The 19,757-nt window shown below is 46.9% G+C and overlaps 1 protein-coding gene across 1 annotated transcript in view; it reads left to right on the top strand.

The window, feature by feature from the left end:
- Positions 1 to 19,757, top strand: part of STK11IP (serine/threonine kinase 11 interacting protein) — a 291,281-nt gene that overhangs the window by 70,223 nt on the left and 201,301 nt on the right. The gene's annotated exons all lie outside the window — the stretch shown is intronic.

Here is a 19,757-nt window from a genome sequence, read left to right on the forward strand (position 1 = left end):
CAACGGGGCCTCCAAGACGCCCGGCGGCAGCGGCACAACAGTTACAGGCGGAAATGCTCACACTAGACCTGGTTGATGTTTGGAGGGACAAATATCCGAACATAGGGGGCTACACACACTACTCGTCTTTCCACAACATATATACAAGAATAGACTATTGGCTGGCATCGCGTGTCATGATGAAACACGTACGGAGATGTGAGGTACTGCCTCGTACGCTATCCGATCACTCTCCAGTTCTGATGGTGATAGACACCCCAGAGAAGAGAATACCCCCTTTCACCTGGCGGTTCCCTCCATACTCATTGCTTGATGAGACTTTCCGAGCAGAGCTGGCCGAAGAGATAGACTCATTCTTCGACACTAACATTGGGTCGGTTGACACTTTTTCCACGGTCTGGGAGACTTTTAAGGTGGTCATAAGGGGTCAGGTGATGGCAAAATATTCTAGTGTACTTAAGGCTATACGGCAGAGACTGACCTACTTAGAGCAGAGTATAGCGGAGCTGGAGCGGGGACACCAAGCGAACGATGCCAGGGCTGACGTGACCCGAATGCAAGAACTACTCCGGGAATTTAGTGAGGAAGCAGACAGGGAGGTGCGCCACCTGGGTAAATACGCCTCAGCGCGCATCTATGGCGAGGGGGAGCGTCCGAGCTCTCTACTGTCTAAAATTATTAAGGGCAGCAGACGTGTCACCCCACTCAAGGAACTTCATACCGAGGAGGGCCGAATTCTGCGGGACGAGGGCGAAATGCTCACGGAATTCAAAGACTTTTATTCGCTCCTTTATTCTGCTAGACTAACCAATGTTGAGGACGAAATAGACGACTACCTGAGCTATATCAAGATGCCCTTCCTGGAAAATTGGCAAAGGGAATTCCTTATGGACCCGATGCAAAAGGATGAAATTGCAGACGCACTAGAGAGCATGAGATCGGGAAGTGCCCCCGGGGCGGACGGGCTGACGGTGGGCTTCTACAAGGCCTTCAAAGAACTGCTGATTCCACATCTCTCCACTTTATTTGACGAAATATGTGAGACGGGGATGATGCCCCCGTCTATGCGCGAAGCTCTCATAGTCACGATTCTTAAACCAGGGAAGCCCCCTGAACATTGCGGGTCGTATAGGCCATTATCGATGATTAACGTCGACGCCAAGATCTTTGCGAAAGTGTTAGCGACACGCTTGGCGCTGGTGGCTCCCGGATTGGTGGCGCCGGAGCAAGCTGGTTTTATCCCCGAACGCAACCTGAACTATAATATTCGCACGGCACTGGGCGCGATTCAACACACCCGCCAAGACACGCAAGCTGTTGCGGTCTTCTTAGACATGGAGAAGGCTTTTGACTCTCTGGAGTGGCCCTTTCTGCTTAGGGTGTTGAGGAAGCTGGGGGTGGGCGAACCCTTTGTCCAAATGTTGGGAGCACTCTACCATAAGCCTACGGCCAGGGTACGGATAGGAGACGCGGTATCGGACCCCTTCCCGATTAGCAGAGGCACCAGGCAGGGCTGCCCCCTTTCCCTGCTACTATATGCGCTGATTGCGGAACCTTTGGCGTGTGCACTTAGAGAATACCACAGACACAGAGCTATCAGCTTTCCGACATACAAGATAGGGATTTCCACGTATGCTGATGACACACTGCTCTACATCAGAGACCCTGTTAATAACTTGTCGGCGGTCCTGCGGGAGGTGGTGCGCTTTGAGGCACTTTCCGGACTTCGTGTGAACTGGACAAAGTCGGTGGCGTTCCCGTTGACGAGAGGCACGGACTGTTTTGACATGGAGTACCCTCTAGTGTGGTCTACGGACCCAGTCAGATACCTTGGCATTCAGATACACACTGACCCGGACATCTTAGCCCGCGAAAACTATGGTGTAGCCTGTGGCAAGCTGGCTGACGATTTTGACAGGTGGTGTAAACTCCCGCTTTCCCTCATGGGTAGAATAGCTATCATTAAAATGGTGATACTTCCCCGTTTCCTCTTTCTATTCTTTAACCTCCCCATAGTAATGCCGAAATATTTTTTCCGTACTCTCACGCAGCTCCTCACTCGATTGGCATGGGGTGGTGGACAGCCTAGGGTGAAATGGGAAGTCCTGATGCTCCCGTATGAGCAGGGTGGGTTGGGAGCGCCTAATTTTGAAAGGTACTACCGAATTGCCCAAGCCGCGCACTTACACACCTGGATTCACGGACGTCGAGACACCCCACACGTGATAATGGAGCGCCTCTTTGCAGCCCCTGTCCCGTTGCCGGCTACAGTATGTGACCCCATGGACCGCAGAGTGGGAACACTCGACTCTGTTATGGCCACTAATCACGCTTGGCACTCGATACTACGCTCACGGGCCTGCGAGCTACTGTATTCCCCGATGATGCCGATTGAATGGGCAAGATGGCTCCCCACGATTGTGGAAACTGGGGTTGTCAGGGCCTTGCAAACTCTTGGTATTAAAACTATGGGAGATTTATTCGAGCCTGGGATAGTCAAGACCTGGGAGCAAGTCTCACAGGGCAGAGAGCATCATACGCTTCTAGAAAAATTTCAATATCATAGAGTACGTGGAGACTTTCTAGAACTGCTTGGCCCGGACCTGGCGGAGCCCTCAGAGATACCGGAGTTCACTTACGTGATAAAAACAAAATCCCAACATAAGTTGATTACCAATTTGTACAAAATTGGACACCAGCATTCCCAAGTACACTACACCAGGGCGAGATTGGCATGGCAGACGGATCTAGGCGTACAGATAGACGACGCTATGTGGACATACTGCTTACCAGCACTAGGAGGGTGTCTCTGAATGCCAGGCACCGGCTGATTCATTTTAAATATTTGCAGCGGATGTACTACACCCCGGAACGACTCCACAAATATGGTCTTAGACAATCAGCGGAGTGTGAGAGGTGTCATGCGTCGATAGCCGGTTTTCTGCATGTGGCATGGGAGTGTCCGGGAGTACAAACATTCTGGACGACGGTTTTTAGCGAAATGAGCAATATGACTAAGGTGGAGATTCCGCCGGATCCGGCCTTGGCCTTGCTGGGTTACCCCAAGCCGGTCCTTCCTCCACTGCGCAGGCTTGTAGACATGGGTCTCTTGGTGGCGCGTAAAGTTGTAGCGACCTGCTGGATGCGAGGGCCTCTGCCAGTCCTGAAAAGATGGTCTCGTGAGATGCTATACTGTAATACGCAATCGGAGGCCTTTGGAGAGCTGCTTCCTCCTAGGATCGCCCTAAGAACTTCTTGGGCTTGTACCAGGCTTACCTGACAGCTAAGGATGCGGAGAGTGACACGCCGACACCTTCACAGGAGGGACGAGAGGCGCCAGGGCTGACACACGACAATAGATAATAGCAGCGGAGGAGGGACCTCACACCACCCCCCCTCTACCCCGGCATTGGTGGGCCATGGGCGGGAGACACGTTTCTAGACACGAATAGCGGCACACACAGCGTAGAGAAAGGGAGCACGGCAAGGCGAGTATGCTCACACGTGACTACAGATCAATTAGCACATACACAGAGTCCAGGGCGCACAACACAGTAGGACTTAGGAACTGATGAGCGCATCTAGTTGGGGTCAGTTGGGGGAGGGGGGAGTGTGCTAGGGGGGGGTAGTTCGGACTAACGGGGAGGGAACATAATGATGGGCATGTTTCTCTTCTTCTTGTTTTTATGGAATATGCAATGTAGTACAGGCACGCATTGGTACAGCTAATGATCATTTACCTCACTGTGAATGGAAGTTGCTATTTTACCTCTGTTACCAATGAACATGATTCCTGATTTGACGATGACAGACGATGAAGCCGGCCCGAGAAGGGATGTAGGCGAGTGACTCTGTACTACTCACTGTTTCCACTGGTTTAAAAAACAATAAAAAAAAATAAAAAAAAATTACATCACTCCTTTGCTTAGTAAGAGGAGCAGTTTGCTGACTGTCGAGGTCGCCCATGCCGGATTTCCAGCCCAACTGAATTCTGTTTGCCTCCTGAGAAGTGTGGAAAAGTAAATTTTGCCATGTTCTGTGTCCCTACGTGTCCTCCATCTTATGTTATGTGTGCATGATTAATATGCATATGTATTCCCCCTGTTCGATTAAAGACGCAATTACAGTTGTGTCCATCCCTAGTATCCCAGTTCCCAGTTCTCGTGAAAGCTACGAGTATCAGGCCTATGTAAAGTTACGATGCCACGTTTCTCCGTGTGCACGTTATTTCATTGAAAAGTCCCCGTTTCTAGGCCTCAAAAGGGCCCGGACACCAGATTCAGCTCCTGTCTCCTGAACCCTCGCTGAGGAGCGATACAGCCCCCACCTGTATCCTCGACCCTTCACTTACTTCCTGCCTCGCAGTGCCCGGCTCGGCCTGGCTCTGCCTCTGAGTCTGCCAAGAGTATGTTATGATTCTAGTTATCAGTCCAGCCCTCCTTCTCTGCATTCCTAAGCTACTGAATCGCATCAATAGTTTCCGTCATTGTCTAGCCTTTACGTCTCCATGTAAGAGAAATACTGAATTAATGGTCATTTAATATTCTTCATCACGCACTACATGTAGAATAATGCATGCTCCAGTCTTAGAGTCTGTTAGCCTCTCCCCTCCTGACTCTTAGTTTATATCAACATGTCCTCTAAACATTAGATACTAGATAGGGTTTAGGTACATGTCGCCCTGACTCTCCAGACTTCAGTCTCTGCTCCTAGCACAGAGTTCATAGCCCCCAGCTTCTCCTAGTAACACGTCATTGTCAGTTTGCACGCACCATTAGGTCAGAGGTCCCGGCTCCTCAGGTAGCCCCCTCCATGTTTCCGCCCCATTTATGACATATTCTGTTACGTTTACATCACATGTCTATGTACACGCCTCTTGTTAAACCTACTTTCACCCTTATCTTTCGCGACTGCTATTGACCACACCCACTGCTCCGCCTACTGTATTCATTGTAATGCAACTGTTTTAGTATATATGCTTGTGTACTGTTATTAAATGTTAGCGCGCTCATTCCCTGTCCCCCCTGCAGGGCCCTGTCATCCTATTCCTGTGCAGGTTGTCCTGTTCCTGTCCTTTATGCTGTATTAAACCTGCAAACTCCTACTACCTCGAATCTTGACTCTTATTTATTGAGCTATCTGTTATTACTATGTCCAGTAAAACCTAGATCCGGTATTATTTATTTATATACCACATAATGGCGCCCGAATAGGGACTTGCCCTTTCCCCACGCGCCGGCGAAGCCACGCCGGCCCCCTGACCCTCTGCAGCCGTGACGGAACTCTTCTGCGCACCGGCAGATATTTCTGCTTCAAGTATCCCTCAGGCCCACGGAGGAGACGGAGGTGGCGGTCCAGCATCCAGACGAGGCGGTGGAGGAACGCGGCGAGTCCCGACCAGAGCCCAAGCCGAGAGTCCAAGGTCCGAGGTATCCGGAGGCCCACCCGTAACAGAAGTCCGAAGTTCGTCCGTCCGGCGTCGAAGCAGTCCAGTCCAGTCCGAGGCCTTCCGTTCTTGCTGCCCGGTGAGTACCATTGCTGGGGTAGTATCTAGACAGGGTCAATCTAATTGACTCTGGTCCGTGGGTTGGTGGTACACAGACCCAAAACGAAGTGTCCACTTTGGTGGATGCGGGTCCTAACGTGTCTCTTTATGAGACCGGTGAGTTTCGTACTGTTTTAGCAGTACATCTAGTTTCTGTTCTAGTCAGTTCTGTTTCTCGAGAAAATTCATGTATTCTGTTTCCAGTATTCCAGGTAGTATTCTGTTTGAACTGTTATTTTACATGTTTTTCATGTATTGTAATGTCGTGGTATGAATGTGGAGTATTTATCGTGTTCATTGTGTATTGTAATTGCGTATTGTGTCTAGGTTACAGTTCAGTCATGCCCTTATTTTCTAAACTACGTCAGTTAAAAACCAGAAAAGGTCTGCTAGAAGCAGCAGTTCCTGTCCCGCCTAGGGACAGTCCAGGTCATTTTATGTATCAAAAGCATGGCATAAGTGCCATATTATATCTAGATTTATGGGTAGAGTATACCAAACAGTTAGAGGAAAAGTATAGATGGCCTGTATCAGGCACATGGGATGCCGAGTGCATCATGCGAGTAGAAGAAGCATTATGGAAAAAGAAAGCCAGACAGTCACAGAAAGATGCCATCGAGTTATGGCGCAAAGAATCTCATAAGAGAACCGAAAAAGAAATCAGAAAGTCAGAATTAAGTAGAGAATCTTTAGAACGAGCCCAAGAAAGGGAATTAATCGAGATAGTTGAACGAGTCAAAACCGAACAGTCAGACAGACAGAGGCATGCCCTTATTAAGGGTATGTATCCTCTTCTTGCCGAGGGCTTGCCAAAAGCGACCCCGGAGGCACCCAGTAATTTTCCGCCACCATTAGTTCCGACTAAGCTACGTCACAAACCGACCGCAGCTGATATTTTCATCTCGTCCTACTTGGACGACACAGTCCCAGAATATGCAAATCCTGTTCCGCCAGTCCCTGTAAATCATGCCATTCCTGCTCCTCCAGACACCGGAGTACCTGTTACGGTACCCCCGGTTCAGCCTGCATTACAATTTCCCACTCTGCCAGCACGAAGAGTATCAGTCGACGATTCCAGTTTAGGGGCCGCAGGAGGAGGTCCTCCTGGTACCCCGCCACCACACCAACGTAGAACGTTGGCCGAGTTACATGAATGTGCGTTACAGCGTACGCCCAAATTTAAGTCCGTTGCAGATATCCGACGAGCTCTCACTGAATGCCGCTATGATCCAGTCGCAGGTGATGATAGTACAGTAATATATTCCATCCGTGTAAGACGGGTGACCGGGTATTTAGACACCCTACCAGATATGAAAGGAGATCTAGACAGACTATATCGTTTCATCCGTACAGGGGATGATCCAGAAAGTATTGGTGAAGCCATGTCTCAAAGGAAAGCTGAGATCCAGCTCATGCTATTAAAGTTTCTGATTAATTGTTTAATAAGGGAACAAGATTATCCGACCAAAGATCCGGCCGAAATGAGAATCCTGACAAGGTGGAGTGATAATATAGCCGAGGGTAAGCACAAGACTATCAGTAGTATAGAGAGTATGTACAAGAAAATCCGTAAAGAAATAATAAAGTTACATGAACAACGTAAAGCAGCACAAGTAAGCGAGAAAGAGAATGACTCTTCTACTGAAGAGGTAGACGACGAGAATCCCACTAGAATAGCGTATGTAGGAAAATCTAGATTTCCAGATCGCCATTTATGCCTAGAACACAAGACAGTTTTTCATCATCCGGCACCAGAACAAGGTTCTCTAGAACAAGTATTTCAAGCTACCGATCACATTCTGAAATCACGAATCGGTTACAGTGAATTAAGTACTATGCATGAACAAGAACTAGTCCGATCAGCAGTCCGATGGATTACTGATTCTACCACTTTTCCAGATGAAATAGTGGCACAAATGTTTCTGAAATTGCCCCCAGCCGAGCAACGACTGGTGGGTATGTATATGATCCAGCACCTCATTACTCTGTATGAGGGTCAACATTCTGATCCAGGTCCGTTACACGATGTCCTGAACGAGTTACTCCAGTATAGATGGAAAGGTCTAGGTACCGATTTAATTAGCGTCATTCTAGAACAGCGCCACAAATATAGAACGTTTTTGAACCCGCATTTTGTTCATGTCTCACCCCCAGAAAGTAAACCCTTTTACATAGATAGACAGAACCCGTTACGAGAAGTACACCCAGTCAGGACAACAGATGGTGAAATGCAACGAGTGTTTGTTTACACTCCGATTACAAAGATGGAACTCTTAGAGATGAAGAAATTAATTCCCTGTCATGACAAAGATCCAGCAGGGTTCCACCGAGAATTAAAAGACATGCTCCGTATGGGAGAATACACGTATCCAGATATAATTAAAATGTTAAAGGTCCTGTTGCCCGCAGGGGTATATGAAAAACTCAAGGAAAAAGATTGGGAGGTGGGAGAGAAAAAGATCGATTGGGCAGTTCTAGAAGCTGAAGATAAGATACGAGTACCAGGTACCGGTCTTGGAGAGAAATGTAAAGAATTACCAGAACTGTTAATACAAGTTTTGCCAAGATTATTAGCCACTAAAAAGGAAGACTGGGATGCAATCTCAGCCTGTAAACAGAAACAAGACGAAGACACTAGTGATTTTTATTCTAGATTTGAAAAGTGTTTTATTATAAACAGTGGCCTCAAGACAAGTAGTGAGTCATACCCTCATCTTTTTGTTACTAAATTAGTCAAGAATTCAAGTCCCCAAGTAAAGAATCGGGTTTTGAAAGTCGAAAGTACCTGGCAAGCTAATACTCCGTCCCAGATGTTACAGATGCTTCAGTACCACCAGAATAGAATCAGAGAAGAGCAAGATCACGAAAGAAAACGTATGAAAGACACGAAAATGAAAGTACTAGTTGCACAATCTGTTCCTCAAGACAGTCAGAAGAGGGGTCCGAATCAAGCAAGTCATCCTGCAGTTCCCGTTAAAGGGACATGCAATTATTGTAAACAGCCAGGTCATTTTATAAACGAGTGTGCAGTTCTGAAACATAACATAGCTACTGGTAAGACTAAAGAAAGACCACGTCCGCCTAGACAAGAACAAGTTTCACAGACCTCTCAGCCACAGAATGCACAACAGACAGTTACAGCACCGCAGCCTATTTCTGCAACACAGCAAGTTACACAGCAGATGTACCAGTATGCACAGTCCGAGTATCCAGAGTATCAGCCATATTCATGAAACAGCCTAGAGAGGGAGGTAGGCTTGCCTCTCATCGAGATTCCTGTAGATCAAGAGGGTCCCTATGTTCATAGTCAAGTACTAGGGAAAGACAGAAAGTTTCTGATTGATACAGGGGCAAGTAGGACCACCATTAGTCACGCCGAAGTTCCAGGGGCTCCGCTCTCAGGCTCTAGAAATGTTTCCCTTGGATTTTCAGGAAAGCCTATTGTAAACGAGATATCTAAGCCAGTTACTCTAGAAGTAGGTCCATTGTCCCGCACTACTGATCTGTTACTTACAAAGTCGTGTCCAGAAAATTTGTTAGGCATTAAGACACTGAAAGAATTAGGTGCAGTTATTTGCTGTTCCCCAGAGGGAATACGACTGTTTCTACGTGACTTCAAGGGTCACCATGTATTACGAGATTTTGATCCGAGATTGTCCAATGTTCCGCAGCATCTATGGGCGCAAGGTCCAACTGATGTAGGTTATATGCAAATCACACCCCATCGTGTGACTCTCAAGCCAGGTGTAGTCCTGCCACGAATCAGACAGTACAGATTGCCACCTGAGGCTGTAGCAGCCTTATCCAAAATCATTGACGAGCTCATGGCTCAAGGAGTAGTTATAGAAACTGACTCCAATGTATGTAATTCTCCGATCATTCCAGTCATGAAACGTACTGATCCAAATGCACCCCCAGTATATCGATTAGTGATTGACCTACGAGAACTTAATAAATGTATTATTCCCCAGTACCCAGTCGTCCCAGATATCTCTTCCCTATTGACAGCCATTGATTCCGAAGCCTCATTTTTCACAGTCATAGACCTCAAGAACGCGTTTTTCAGTGTCCCCATTCATCCAGACAGCCAGTTTCTTTTCGGATTTTGTTTAAATGGAAGAAGCTATATGTTCACACGAGCTCCTCAAGGTTTCACAGAAAGTCCTAGTATTTACAGTCAAGCACTTAAGAGACAACTAGACAACATTCACATGCCAACTGACACTGCCCTGCTCCAGTATGTCGATGATCTACTGATCACAGCCCGTTCTGAACGTGCTTGCGAGCGAGCATCACTTACAGTCTTGTATTTCCTAGCCGAGATGGGGCACAAGGTGTCCCCTTCGAAGCTTCAATTCTGTGTCCAGCAAGTGATCTACTTAGGCCACTTACTGTCCAAGTGGGGTAGGCAGTTGACACCAGACCGTATCCAGTTAATAGCGAGTCTTCCTCAGCCCAAGACCCAGAAGGAGGTACGTGCTTTTATCGGCCTTACTTCTTATTGCAGACAATGGATTCCTCAGTATGCATTTCTAGCTAAACCACTGATACAGTTAACGACACAGGAGGCAGCCGTATCGACTGTCCTCCCTTGGACATCTGAACATACACTTAGTTTCAATGAGTTAAAGAAAGCTTTATGCCAAGCTCCAGTTCTAGCTACACCGAACTACAGTAAGCCTTTTACACTTTTCGTCACTGAACGTGAAGGTACAGCATTATCTGTTCTCACACAAGATCAAGCAGGACAATACAAGCCCTGTGCTTATTTTTCGAGCACATTAGATCCTGTAGCCCAGGCTCTGCCTGCGTGCCTCAAGTCAGTTGCAGCCACAGCACTAGCTATCAGACAAAGTGATTCCATAGTGTTAGGACACTCCTTGACAGTACAAGTTCCACACTCCGTGGAAGTTCTTTTAAACCGAACACAAACTCAGCACTTGACAATTGCACGTTTAACAGGTTATGAACTGACACTGTTCCAGCCACACATAGAAATCAGACGCTGCAATGTTCTAAATCCTGCTACACTGTCACCATCAGTTAATTCAAATCCTGCCACACACGACTGTGTGGAAGTAGTTAACATTATGACTAAGCCAAGACAAGATCTGACAGATATTCCATTACCAGATCCCGACCTGACACTTTATGTGGATGGTTCATGTCTGAGAACGAGTACAGGAGAACTAGTGGCCGCGTATGCAGTGACTACTGACACTGAAGTTATTGAAACACACCGTATTGACACCCTGTCTGCTCAAGCAGCAGAGCTAGTTGCTCTGACACAAGCCTGCATACACGCCAAGAACCTGAAAGTTAATGTTTACACAGATTCACGCTACGCATTTGGAGTCGTACACGACTTTGGAGTGCTCTGGCAGGAGAGAGGTTTCATGACTTCTCATGGAACCAAGATTCAGCATGGTCTCCTTATTCAAGCTCTGTTAGATGCCATACATTTACCGACATCTATTGCTATCATGAAGTGCAAAGCACATACGAAAGTTACTGACACTATTTCTCAAGGTAATGATCTAGCAGATCGCACAGCCAAGCTTACAGCACAGACTCCAGACATTTCAGTTAACCCGACACAGACACATACTTCAGATCAGACTACATGTATGACAGTTAAGGACCCCACTCAAGATGTCATAGATATTCAGTTACATGCTACTCCCGATGAAATCAAGAAATGGTCCGAACAAGGAGGGGTCCAGACAGATCAGGGATGGGTAACGAAGGGTAGAGCCACATGGTTTCTCCCCGACTCCATGGTTCAAGTCATTATCAATACCGCACATAGTCCAGCACATTTAGGAGAAAAAGCTATGTTAGACAGTATCCAGAACATTTGGTTCAACAAGCATTTACGAGCTGCAGCCAAGCAGAAAGTCCGTACCTGTATGATATGTTGCCAGTTTAATCCAGGTAAAAGTGTCCCGGTGGAACAAGGTGGATTCCAGCCCCCTGACCACCCTTTTGAAGTCCTCCAGATGGATTATATTCAGATGTAGCGATGTCGAGGTTTCAAGTATGTCCTTGTAGTTGTATGCGCTTTGTCCAGGTGGACAGAAGCATATCCAGTCCCAGATTACACAGCCGCGACCACTGCCAAGCAGTTGGTTCGTGAATTCTTCCCCCGTTATGGACTCCCTAGAGTCGTATATTCTGATAACGGCCAGCCATTCTCATCCGAGCTTATGAAACACATTTCCCTGTTGTTAGGGTACCAGTGGAAGTTCCATTGTGTACGCCATCCTGAAGCAGCTGGTCTCGTAGAGAGACATAATCAGAACCTGAAAATCCGTATTGCCAAGATTTGTAAAGAGAAAGGTGTGGACTGGCTAGTAGCTCTGCCAGTCGCTTTATTTTATATGCGCATGGTCGCACATTCCAGATCAGGTCTGTCCCCGTATGAGGTCGTATTCGGCCGCCCCCCTAATATGTGGGGTACACCTAGACCCCGAAGTATTACCGATGTTTCAAGTAATATGCTGACAGATTACCTAGCTTCCTTGATGTCTGCCCTCAACTCTTGTCGTTCACAGGTTGCTGCCGCATTTCCAGACAATACCGAGGTGGCACCGCATGACATCGTTCCCGGATGCATGGTTCTTGTCCGGAATTTTGATCGTTCAAGTCCGCTGGAGCCTCGCTGGAAGGAACCCCGACAGGTCCTCCTGGCCACCCGTACTGCCGTCAAGCTGGAAGGCAGGAAGGGCTGGGTCCACCTGTCACATGTGAAAAGATTTTTTGGACTAAAGCCTGTTTCAAAGAACATTTCCGAGGATCTTAAAGACTGCCAAAGTACTATTCTTAAGGACTGTCCCGCAAAAGACAATGATACTGAACCCTCCCTGTTAGAGAAAACTCCGCAACAGGAGTATAAGCTCAAATTAAGGTCTAGTAAAATAAGTCAGCCAGTTTGATTGTCTAAGTCCTCCCCTAGGTGAAACGGTTAGACCGGTTTCTGACATGTATAAAATAGACCCCCATAGTGAGAGAGTTAGTCAAAACTCAATCCGATGTATCGTTTTTCTAAGTTTCATATTGTTTTTCAGCCTTATGATTACCTGCACAGGTTATGCATTTTATTTGTATTTTCCAGTTTCTCATGTAAATAAGTCTGCTAATGCTACAGTAGAACACACGTTTAGTGATCTGCCTCCTCATGAACTCTCATATCGTCTCGCTATGCGAAATAATTCTTTTATCCGCATGTTACATTATTCACACCAGACCAGCAATGCCACTAATTGTTGAGTGTGTGGTCGACTCCCCCCTTTCCAGACACCGAAGGGAGTTCTGCCACTCTTTCCTTATCCATTTTCACATAATGGTTCGTGTGGAGCATGGTCCACGTTAACGTCATCCTCAACAGATATGTCTTTTCTTAACAGTACATGTTTTCCAGACAAGCAAGGTCTTCCCCACAGAACAGGGTTAGATCTAGAAAATGAAGTTTATAATTTAGGTAATTATTCTTCGAATTTTATGGTCCTGAATGTTCAGTCTGATTCTACTCCAGACTTACCTGCTATTTCAGTATTACCAGTTAAAGGCGAATTATGTGTCCGAAAGAATGGTTCCGTACATGTAGGCCATAGTGATTGTACTACTATTGTCAAGTATAGTGACAGTAGGAAATCTATTTTCAAAGCTTCACGTCATTCTTATTTTGTTTGTGGTCAGACCGCATATGTTCGTCTGCCCCTCGATTGGGAGGGAACCTGTTACATTGCCTTCCTACTGCCACCAGTTTTTCTAGCCCCACCTGACTATCATAGGAATTCCCACCTAGTACATACTAGACACAAAAGAGATCTCCCGATTGTCGATTATACTGAAACTGCTCTAGAACAATATATAGATATCAATAAAGGTGTCTTCCCCTACTTAGGTACTGTCGTGAATAGTAAACTGATACGTAGATTAACCAGAACCCTCGAAGCAGTAGTGATTGAGACTACTTCTGCTCTAGGTAACTTAACCGAAGAGCAATCCTTTATGAGAATTGTCGTGCTCCAGAATCGTCTCGTCCTTGACGTCATACTGGCCGATAGGGGCGGGGCATGTAGAGTCATCGGATCTAGTTGCTGCATTTTCATTCCTAATAACGCGCCGTCTGTTTATTCAGCTATAACCAGACTCCATAATATTGCCCATATGTTACACCAAGATCCAGGCACCTGGACATGGTCCGGTTGGTTCTGGAATATAATTTCCGCCTGGGGATGGAAAGTATTGTCATTTCTGGGTATTGCAGTAGCGATCATATTCAGTTGCTGCCTCTGTATACAATGTGGCCCTGCGATTTGTGGCATTTGTGCTACCTCTTGTATTCCTAGTCCTAAGTCCCGTTCTAAATCCAGTTCCAAGAAAATTCGAGACGAGCAAATGATACTGTATGAAATGATAGATGGTATCATGAATATTGATGTTTCCTGATGGAAACGTAGTGACAAGGAGGGAATGTGGAAAAGTAAATTTTGCCATGTTCTGTGTCCCTACGTGTCCTCCATCTTATGTTATGTGTGCATGATTAATATGCATATGTATTCCCCCTGTTCGATTAAAGACGCAATTACAGTTGTGTCCATCCCTAGTATCCCAGTTCCCAGTTCTCGTGAAAGCTACGAGTATCAGGCCTATGTAAAGTTACGATGCCACGTTTCTCCGTGTGCACGTTATTTCATTGAAAAGTCCCCGTTTCTAGGCCTCAAAAGGGCCCGGACACCAGATTCAGCTCCTGTCTCCTGAAGCCTCGCTGAGGAGCGATACAGCCCCCACCTGTATCCTCGACCCTTCACTTACTTCCTGCCTCGCAGTGCCCGGCTCGGCCTGGCTCTGCCTCTGAGTCTGCCAAGAGTATGTTATGATTCTAGTTATCAGTCCAGCCCTCCTTCTCTGCATTCCTAAGCTACTGAATCGCATCAATAGTTTCCGTCATTGTCTAGCCTTTACGTCTCCATGTAAGAGAAATACTGAATTAATGGTCATTTAATATTCTTCATCACGCACTACATGTAGAATAATGCATGCTCCAGTCTTAGAGTCTGTTAGCCTCTCCCCTCCTGACTCTTAGTTTATATCAACATGTCCTCTAAACATTAGATACTAGATAGGGTTTAGGTACATGTCGCCCTGACTCTCCAGACTTCAGTCTCTGCTCCTAGCACAGAGTTCATAGCCCCCAGCTTCTCCTAGTAACACGTCATTGTCAGTTTGCACGCACCATTAGGTCAGAGGTCCCGGCTCCTCAGGTAGCCCCCTCCATGTTTCCGCCCCATTTATGACATATTCTGTTACGTTTACATCACATGTCTATGTACACGCCTCTTGTTACACCTACTTTCACCCTTATCTTTCGCGACTGCTATTGACCACACCCACTGCTCCGCCTACTGTATTCATTGTAATGCAACTGTTTTAGTATATATGCTTGTGTACTGTTATTAAATGTTAGCGCGCTCATTCCCTGTCCCCCCTGCAGGGCCCTGTCATCCTATTCCTGTGCAGGTTGTCCTGTTCCTGTCCTTTATGCTGTATTAAACCTGCAAACTCCTACTACCTCGAATCTTGACTCTTATTTTTTGAGCTATCTGTTATTACTATGTCCAGTAAAACCTAGATCCGGTATTATTTATTTATATACCACAGAAGGATGGTGCCCAGCTCTACACCAAGTAGGGCCCTCATATGAAACATACCCACAGGTAAATAGGGAGTTAAACCACCTACCAGGATTCTGGCAGATTTTCCCACCTTATGCCAACTAGGATAGAGAGCGCTACGTAGGAGCACAAACATAATTGCACTTATATGCAGACATATATTCCATGTAACCATACAATGGTTGAATTGTTAATTTTCTTTACCATTCTTATGAAGCTGACTACTCTGCTTTGTTTCCTTCTATTGATTATTGCAGCGCACGTATTTTACACAAGAATCTTATTGCATCCAAAAATATTGAAGTGCCAATTAGAGTATTTCTCTAGTCTCTCTTTGGGCATGCATGAGTTCTGAAGTTTCACATATCATCTGTTACCTTGCTAGGTTAGGGGTGTAGATGGTGCATTGTGAGCTAGCCAAACTTCAGGCCAACATATCTTGATGGTGTGCGTGGACACATTCACGCTTAGTTTTGATGTCTATTGTCCAACAGACGCACCGTTTAACTGAGAAAGTTGGAACTGAGGACAGGCGGACAGTTTCTTGAAGGGGTTTGACTTCAACGTGTTTCCGTTCATCTGGGAAGTTGGCCATGGCGATGGGTGTGTTGAGGATGGTGGTGAGTTCGTTGGTGATCGATTTGTTTCACAGGTTGAAAATATGGTGGGGACAGGGGTCCGGAGGTGCTCCTGAGTGGACAGAGTCCATGATAGCCCTCGTGGTTTGAGTGGTGAGCTGCTCCCAGGTGGCTAGCAGGTGGTTTGGCCTTGCATCTGTAGGAGCGACAAGGCTGAGGATGTTCAGTTGCAGTGGCTTGGGGCTCAAATTTTTTGTAGATCTCGTGATCTTGTTCTGAAAGAAGTCTGCCAGGGTGTTGCAGAGTTCCTGTGAGGGTGTAATGATGTTTTTGAATGCTGAAGGGTTGGAGAATACCCTGACGATGTTGAATTGCTCTTTGCTGCGGATGGAGCTTGCCTCAATGCAGGTGTCCAATGCGTTCCTTTTAGTCCTCTTCAGGAGTTGGTGGTTTTAGTTGAGTGAACTTTTGAAGGAGGCTCGGTCAGCAGTGTCCTTGGTGGTGTGTCATCTTCTTTCGATTTGCTTGCAGTTGCGTTTTGTATGTTTTTAGTTCCATGACGTACCAGCTGGCCTGATTGGAGGGTTTTTCAGGCTTGATGAGAGCGACTCTGTCTCGGTGATCCAGCCGCAGAGGTTTTTGACAGCCGGTTCTAGGTTGCTGGAGGTGTTTAGGTAGGAGGAGATTAGGGCGTTTTTTCCCTTGACTTTCTGACACTTTGTTCCAGCTTCAGTGAAGAGTCCTGGGGTGTCTGGCGGTGGTGCCGGGGGGGGGGGGGGGCAGTGATGGTGAAGTGGTCTGACCAGGTGAGTTCGGTGACATGGCTGTACTTGACTTTGACGTTGGCCGTGAAGATGGTGTTGAGTGTGTGTCCTGTGATGTGCATGGAGTTGGTGACTAGTTGAGTGAGGCCAAAGGTGTTCATGTCTTCAAAGAGGCTGGCACATTTGGTGTCGTGCAGGTCATCGAGGTGGAAATTGAGGTCTCCCAAGAAGATGTAGTGCTTCGAGTCAGTGGCGAGCAGGGCGATGAAATCGGGAACTACGTTACAGAACCTGGGGCGGGGGCTGGGAGGTCTGCACTTGAAGGTGCCTCTGATGGGTGGTTTTTTGTCAGTGTAAAGTTAGAAGTTCAGATGTTTCATGATCTGGGTGGCATCGTGTGACGTGGTGGTGCATTGGATGATTGAGAATTCCACCTTCTTGTTTGTTGATGTGGTCTCAGTGTGTCATTCTGTGGCTTGCGTGGTTGAGCCAGGTCTCGGTAAGGAAGGCGACGTCGGGGTGAGGGAGGTGATGGTGTCCCAGGTTTCAGTGGCATGTTTGCAGAGTGATTGTGAATTGAGCAGGAGGCAGTGGAGATGTTCTGGGGTGGTTGTGTTTGTCGTGGCAGGGGTTGGCGTACAAGAGGGTGCTCCAGTATTGCAGAAGGAGCCATATTGCAGGCAGGTGAAAGATCCTGCTGTGGATCGTGATGAGGTGCGGCAGCAGATATTGTGGGTTCCAGGGTCCAGAGCTGGGTGGCGGTGTAGCGACAGGAGGCAGGGAAGCCAAGGTTCCTGGTACAGGGTGCGATCCAGGCATGGACGGGTGCAGACAGACTCCATTAAGTAGAGCCTGGCCTGTTGGCGGGGTTTTACTAGAAGCGCGGGGGAAGCACGTGTGAAAAATGGGGGCAATAACAGGCGGCGATGGGGGGGGGGAGGTATACCAGACAAGGGAAACAAAAGCAAGTTTATTTACAGAGGTACAAGGAATGAGCAGTACAGGTAGGGAAAGGCTAAACAAGTTACGTTAACAGTAGAAAACACTGTTACAGGGAGCAGTGGCTGAACACAGTTCAGTTACAGCGTATACACTGTTGCAGTGAAAAAAAGGCTAAATAGGTTAAGTGGTAACAGATGCAATGTATAATCAGTAATGAAAGGAACCAAGCAGCTGGGAGCGCGGCACGCATCTGTGACGGGGAGCTGGCACTGAGACCTGCTCAATCTTGGTTCATGGTTCTCCTTGTACTGAACATACGTGAGACAGGCAGGGGGTACTCACAGCATAACTTACATTTAAATGTTTTCCAGTGTCAATTAGGGATGAAGTAAAACGTATTTTAGAAATCAACAACACCCCATCTTCCTCCCTCCACTCACGGCCCTCCAAACGTTAATGAATAACCCTCCATAACTGAAGAATAGGAATTAAACCTTACAGCAACCCTCATCATGACCACAGGTGCGCTCCACATGGGAGGGTTCCAAGCAGCGCACAGCCGGCCCAGGGCTCAGCCTATTGCCCATCACAGTAATGAACAAAGGCCTGTCAGGCCCATCATCCAATGGGTGTCCTCAGTCATTAACATATCCATCGACAACACCACAAATCTGTGCAGATGGGCAGTTTGTTTAAACATGGTTCATCCAGCACTGTTAGCACCTTGTTGCCTGTACCAGGGTGATATCACCGCAGACACTGTATATATAATGAGAAACAAAGCAACACCTTGATGTTATCAAATGATTGTAGTGAAACAACAGTGGAATACAGTCCACTGCTAGTCACAGGCCTTCAGTACCAGACCCTGCCCCTCGTGATGGGAGCCTGACTGCTAGAGCCGGACCATGGTTCCAGTTGAGGGAAGAAATGCACCGTTCAATTATGTTCAACTCTGTTTGGCTGGCTACATCACAGAGAATCTAATATATTTCTTGTGCAGTTGTTTCTTGATTGTTAGGAATGAGCATCCCTCCGCCTGAACTAAAGGAGTAAAGTCCGGGTAGAATGCAGCGGGGGATTCCCTTTACGGGAGCTCTGGATTCGCTTTATTCAGATGCAGCACAGTGTCCCTAGCTCTATAAATAAGAAGGCACACTATCTTCTGTCTTGGATTCTGGCCTGGCCAAGGCTTGTTGCCAAGGGCCTGTGCGCGCTTTCAACGAAACACAAGAAAGAAAGATTAATGTCCAAACAGGGGCCCCAGCATTTCTTCCACAGACGTCTCCATGTTGGGTCCCCATCAGCCTTAGCCAGTCCCATGATGTGAACTTTATTAAGCACAGTCGCCTTCTAGATCCTTGTTTTTGAAAGCCACTACCTTGATTTCCTGCACCACTTTATGCTGATTCAATGCTGATCTGGGAGCCTTGTTCTTTAGGATACCCTTGCCTTTGCCGCTGATAATTGATAGTTTTATTTATCAATGCATCCTTTCTATCAGTCCATATGTGTAGAGAGGTTGTCTATCTTTCCATTAGTGGATTGTAAACTATCTTCCATTTGTTGTGTGCAAGGCAGCGGCATCTGTCTGCTGGTGATGTTCTTACTGTCCAGGGCCCTCCCTCTTGTCTCCTCTCAGTTATGCTCATTATGTTAGGACTGCCAAGGCTCTTCTTGGAGCATTTCTACAGGTAGCCCAGAAGTGAACAAATATGGTAGTCGAAGATTTTGTAATTGATAACCAACATGGTGATGGGCAGGGGGCATCAATAGAGTTATTGCAGGGGGGGTCTACACTTTCCTCTGGTATCATTTTGTGGCATCTGCAGCAAACCACTATATCTCCCTGGCAGGATCTGTTCGCCTGGGCGACTCAAGATCTTAGGCAAAGTCCAATAGCCATCTGATGGAGAGGTCACCGGGCTATATAAGCTGCTTTTTGTATTAGGTCGACAGAGCTCTCTTCTTCTGTGCCCAAGTCATCTCACGACTCACTGGTGCCTCAAACAGGCACAAGGTTTAAGCAGCTTCTGTGTGCGAGTTGGGAAAATAGCTGGCAGGTGTGTGTTTTGAAGAGCTGTTTGGTGCGAGTTGCTGAATTTGAGATGCACCCATGAGATTTGAAGAGATGCTGAAGGCAAGTTGTGTTGGAAGGTACGTTTTCAAAAGTTGAATTGTGGCGAGAGCAGGCCGGTGTTAGGTTTGAAAATCTGCTCTGTCTCGTTTTGCAGACTGGAACTAGTTT

Source organism: Lissotriton helveticus, chromosome 3_1 (genome assembly GCF_964261635.1).
Source record: "Lissotriton helveticus chromosome 3_1, aLisHel1.1, whole genome shotgun sequence".
Lineage (NCBI taxonomy): Eukaryota > Metazoa > Chordata > Amphibia > Caudata > Salamandridae > Lissotriton > Lissotriton helveticus.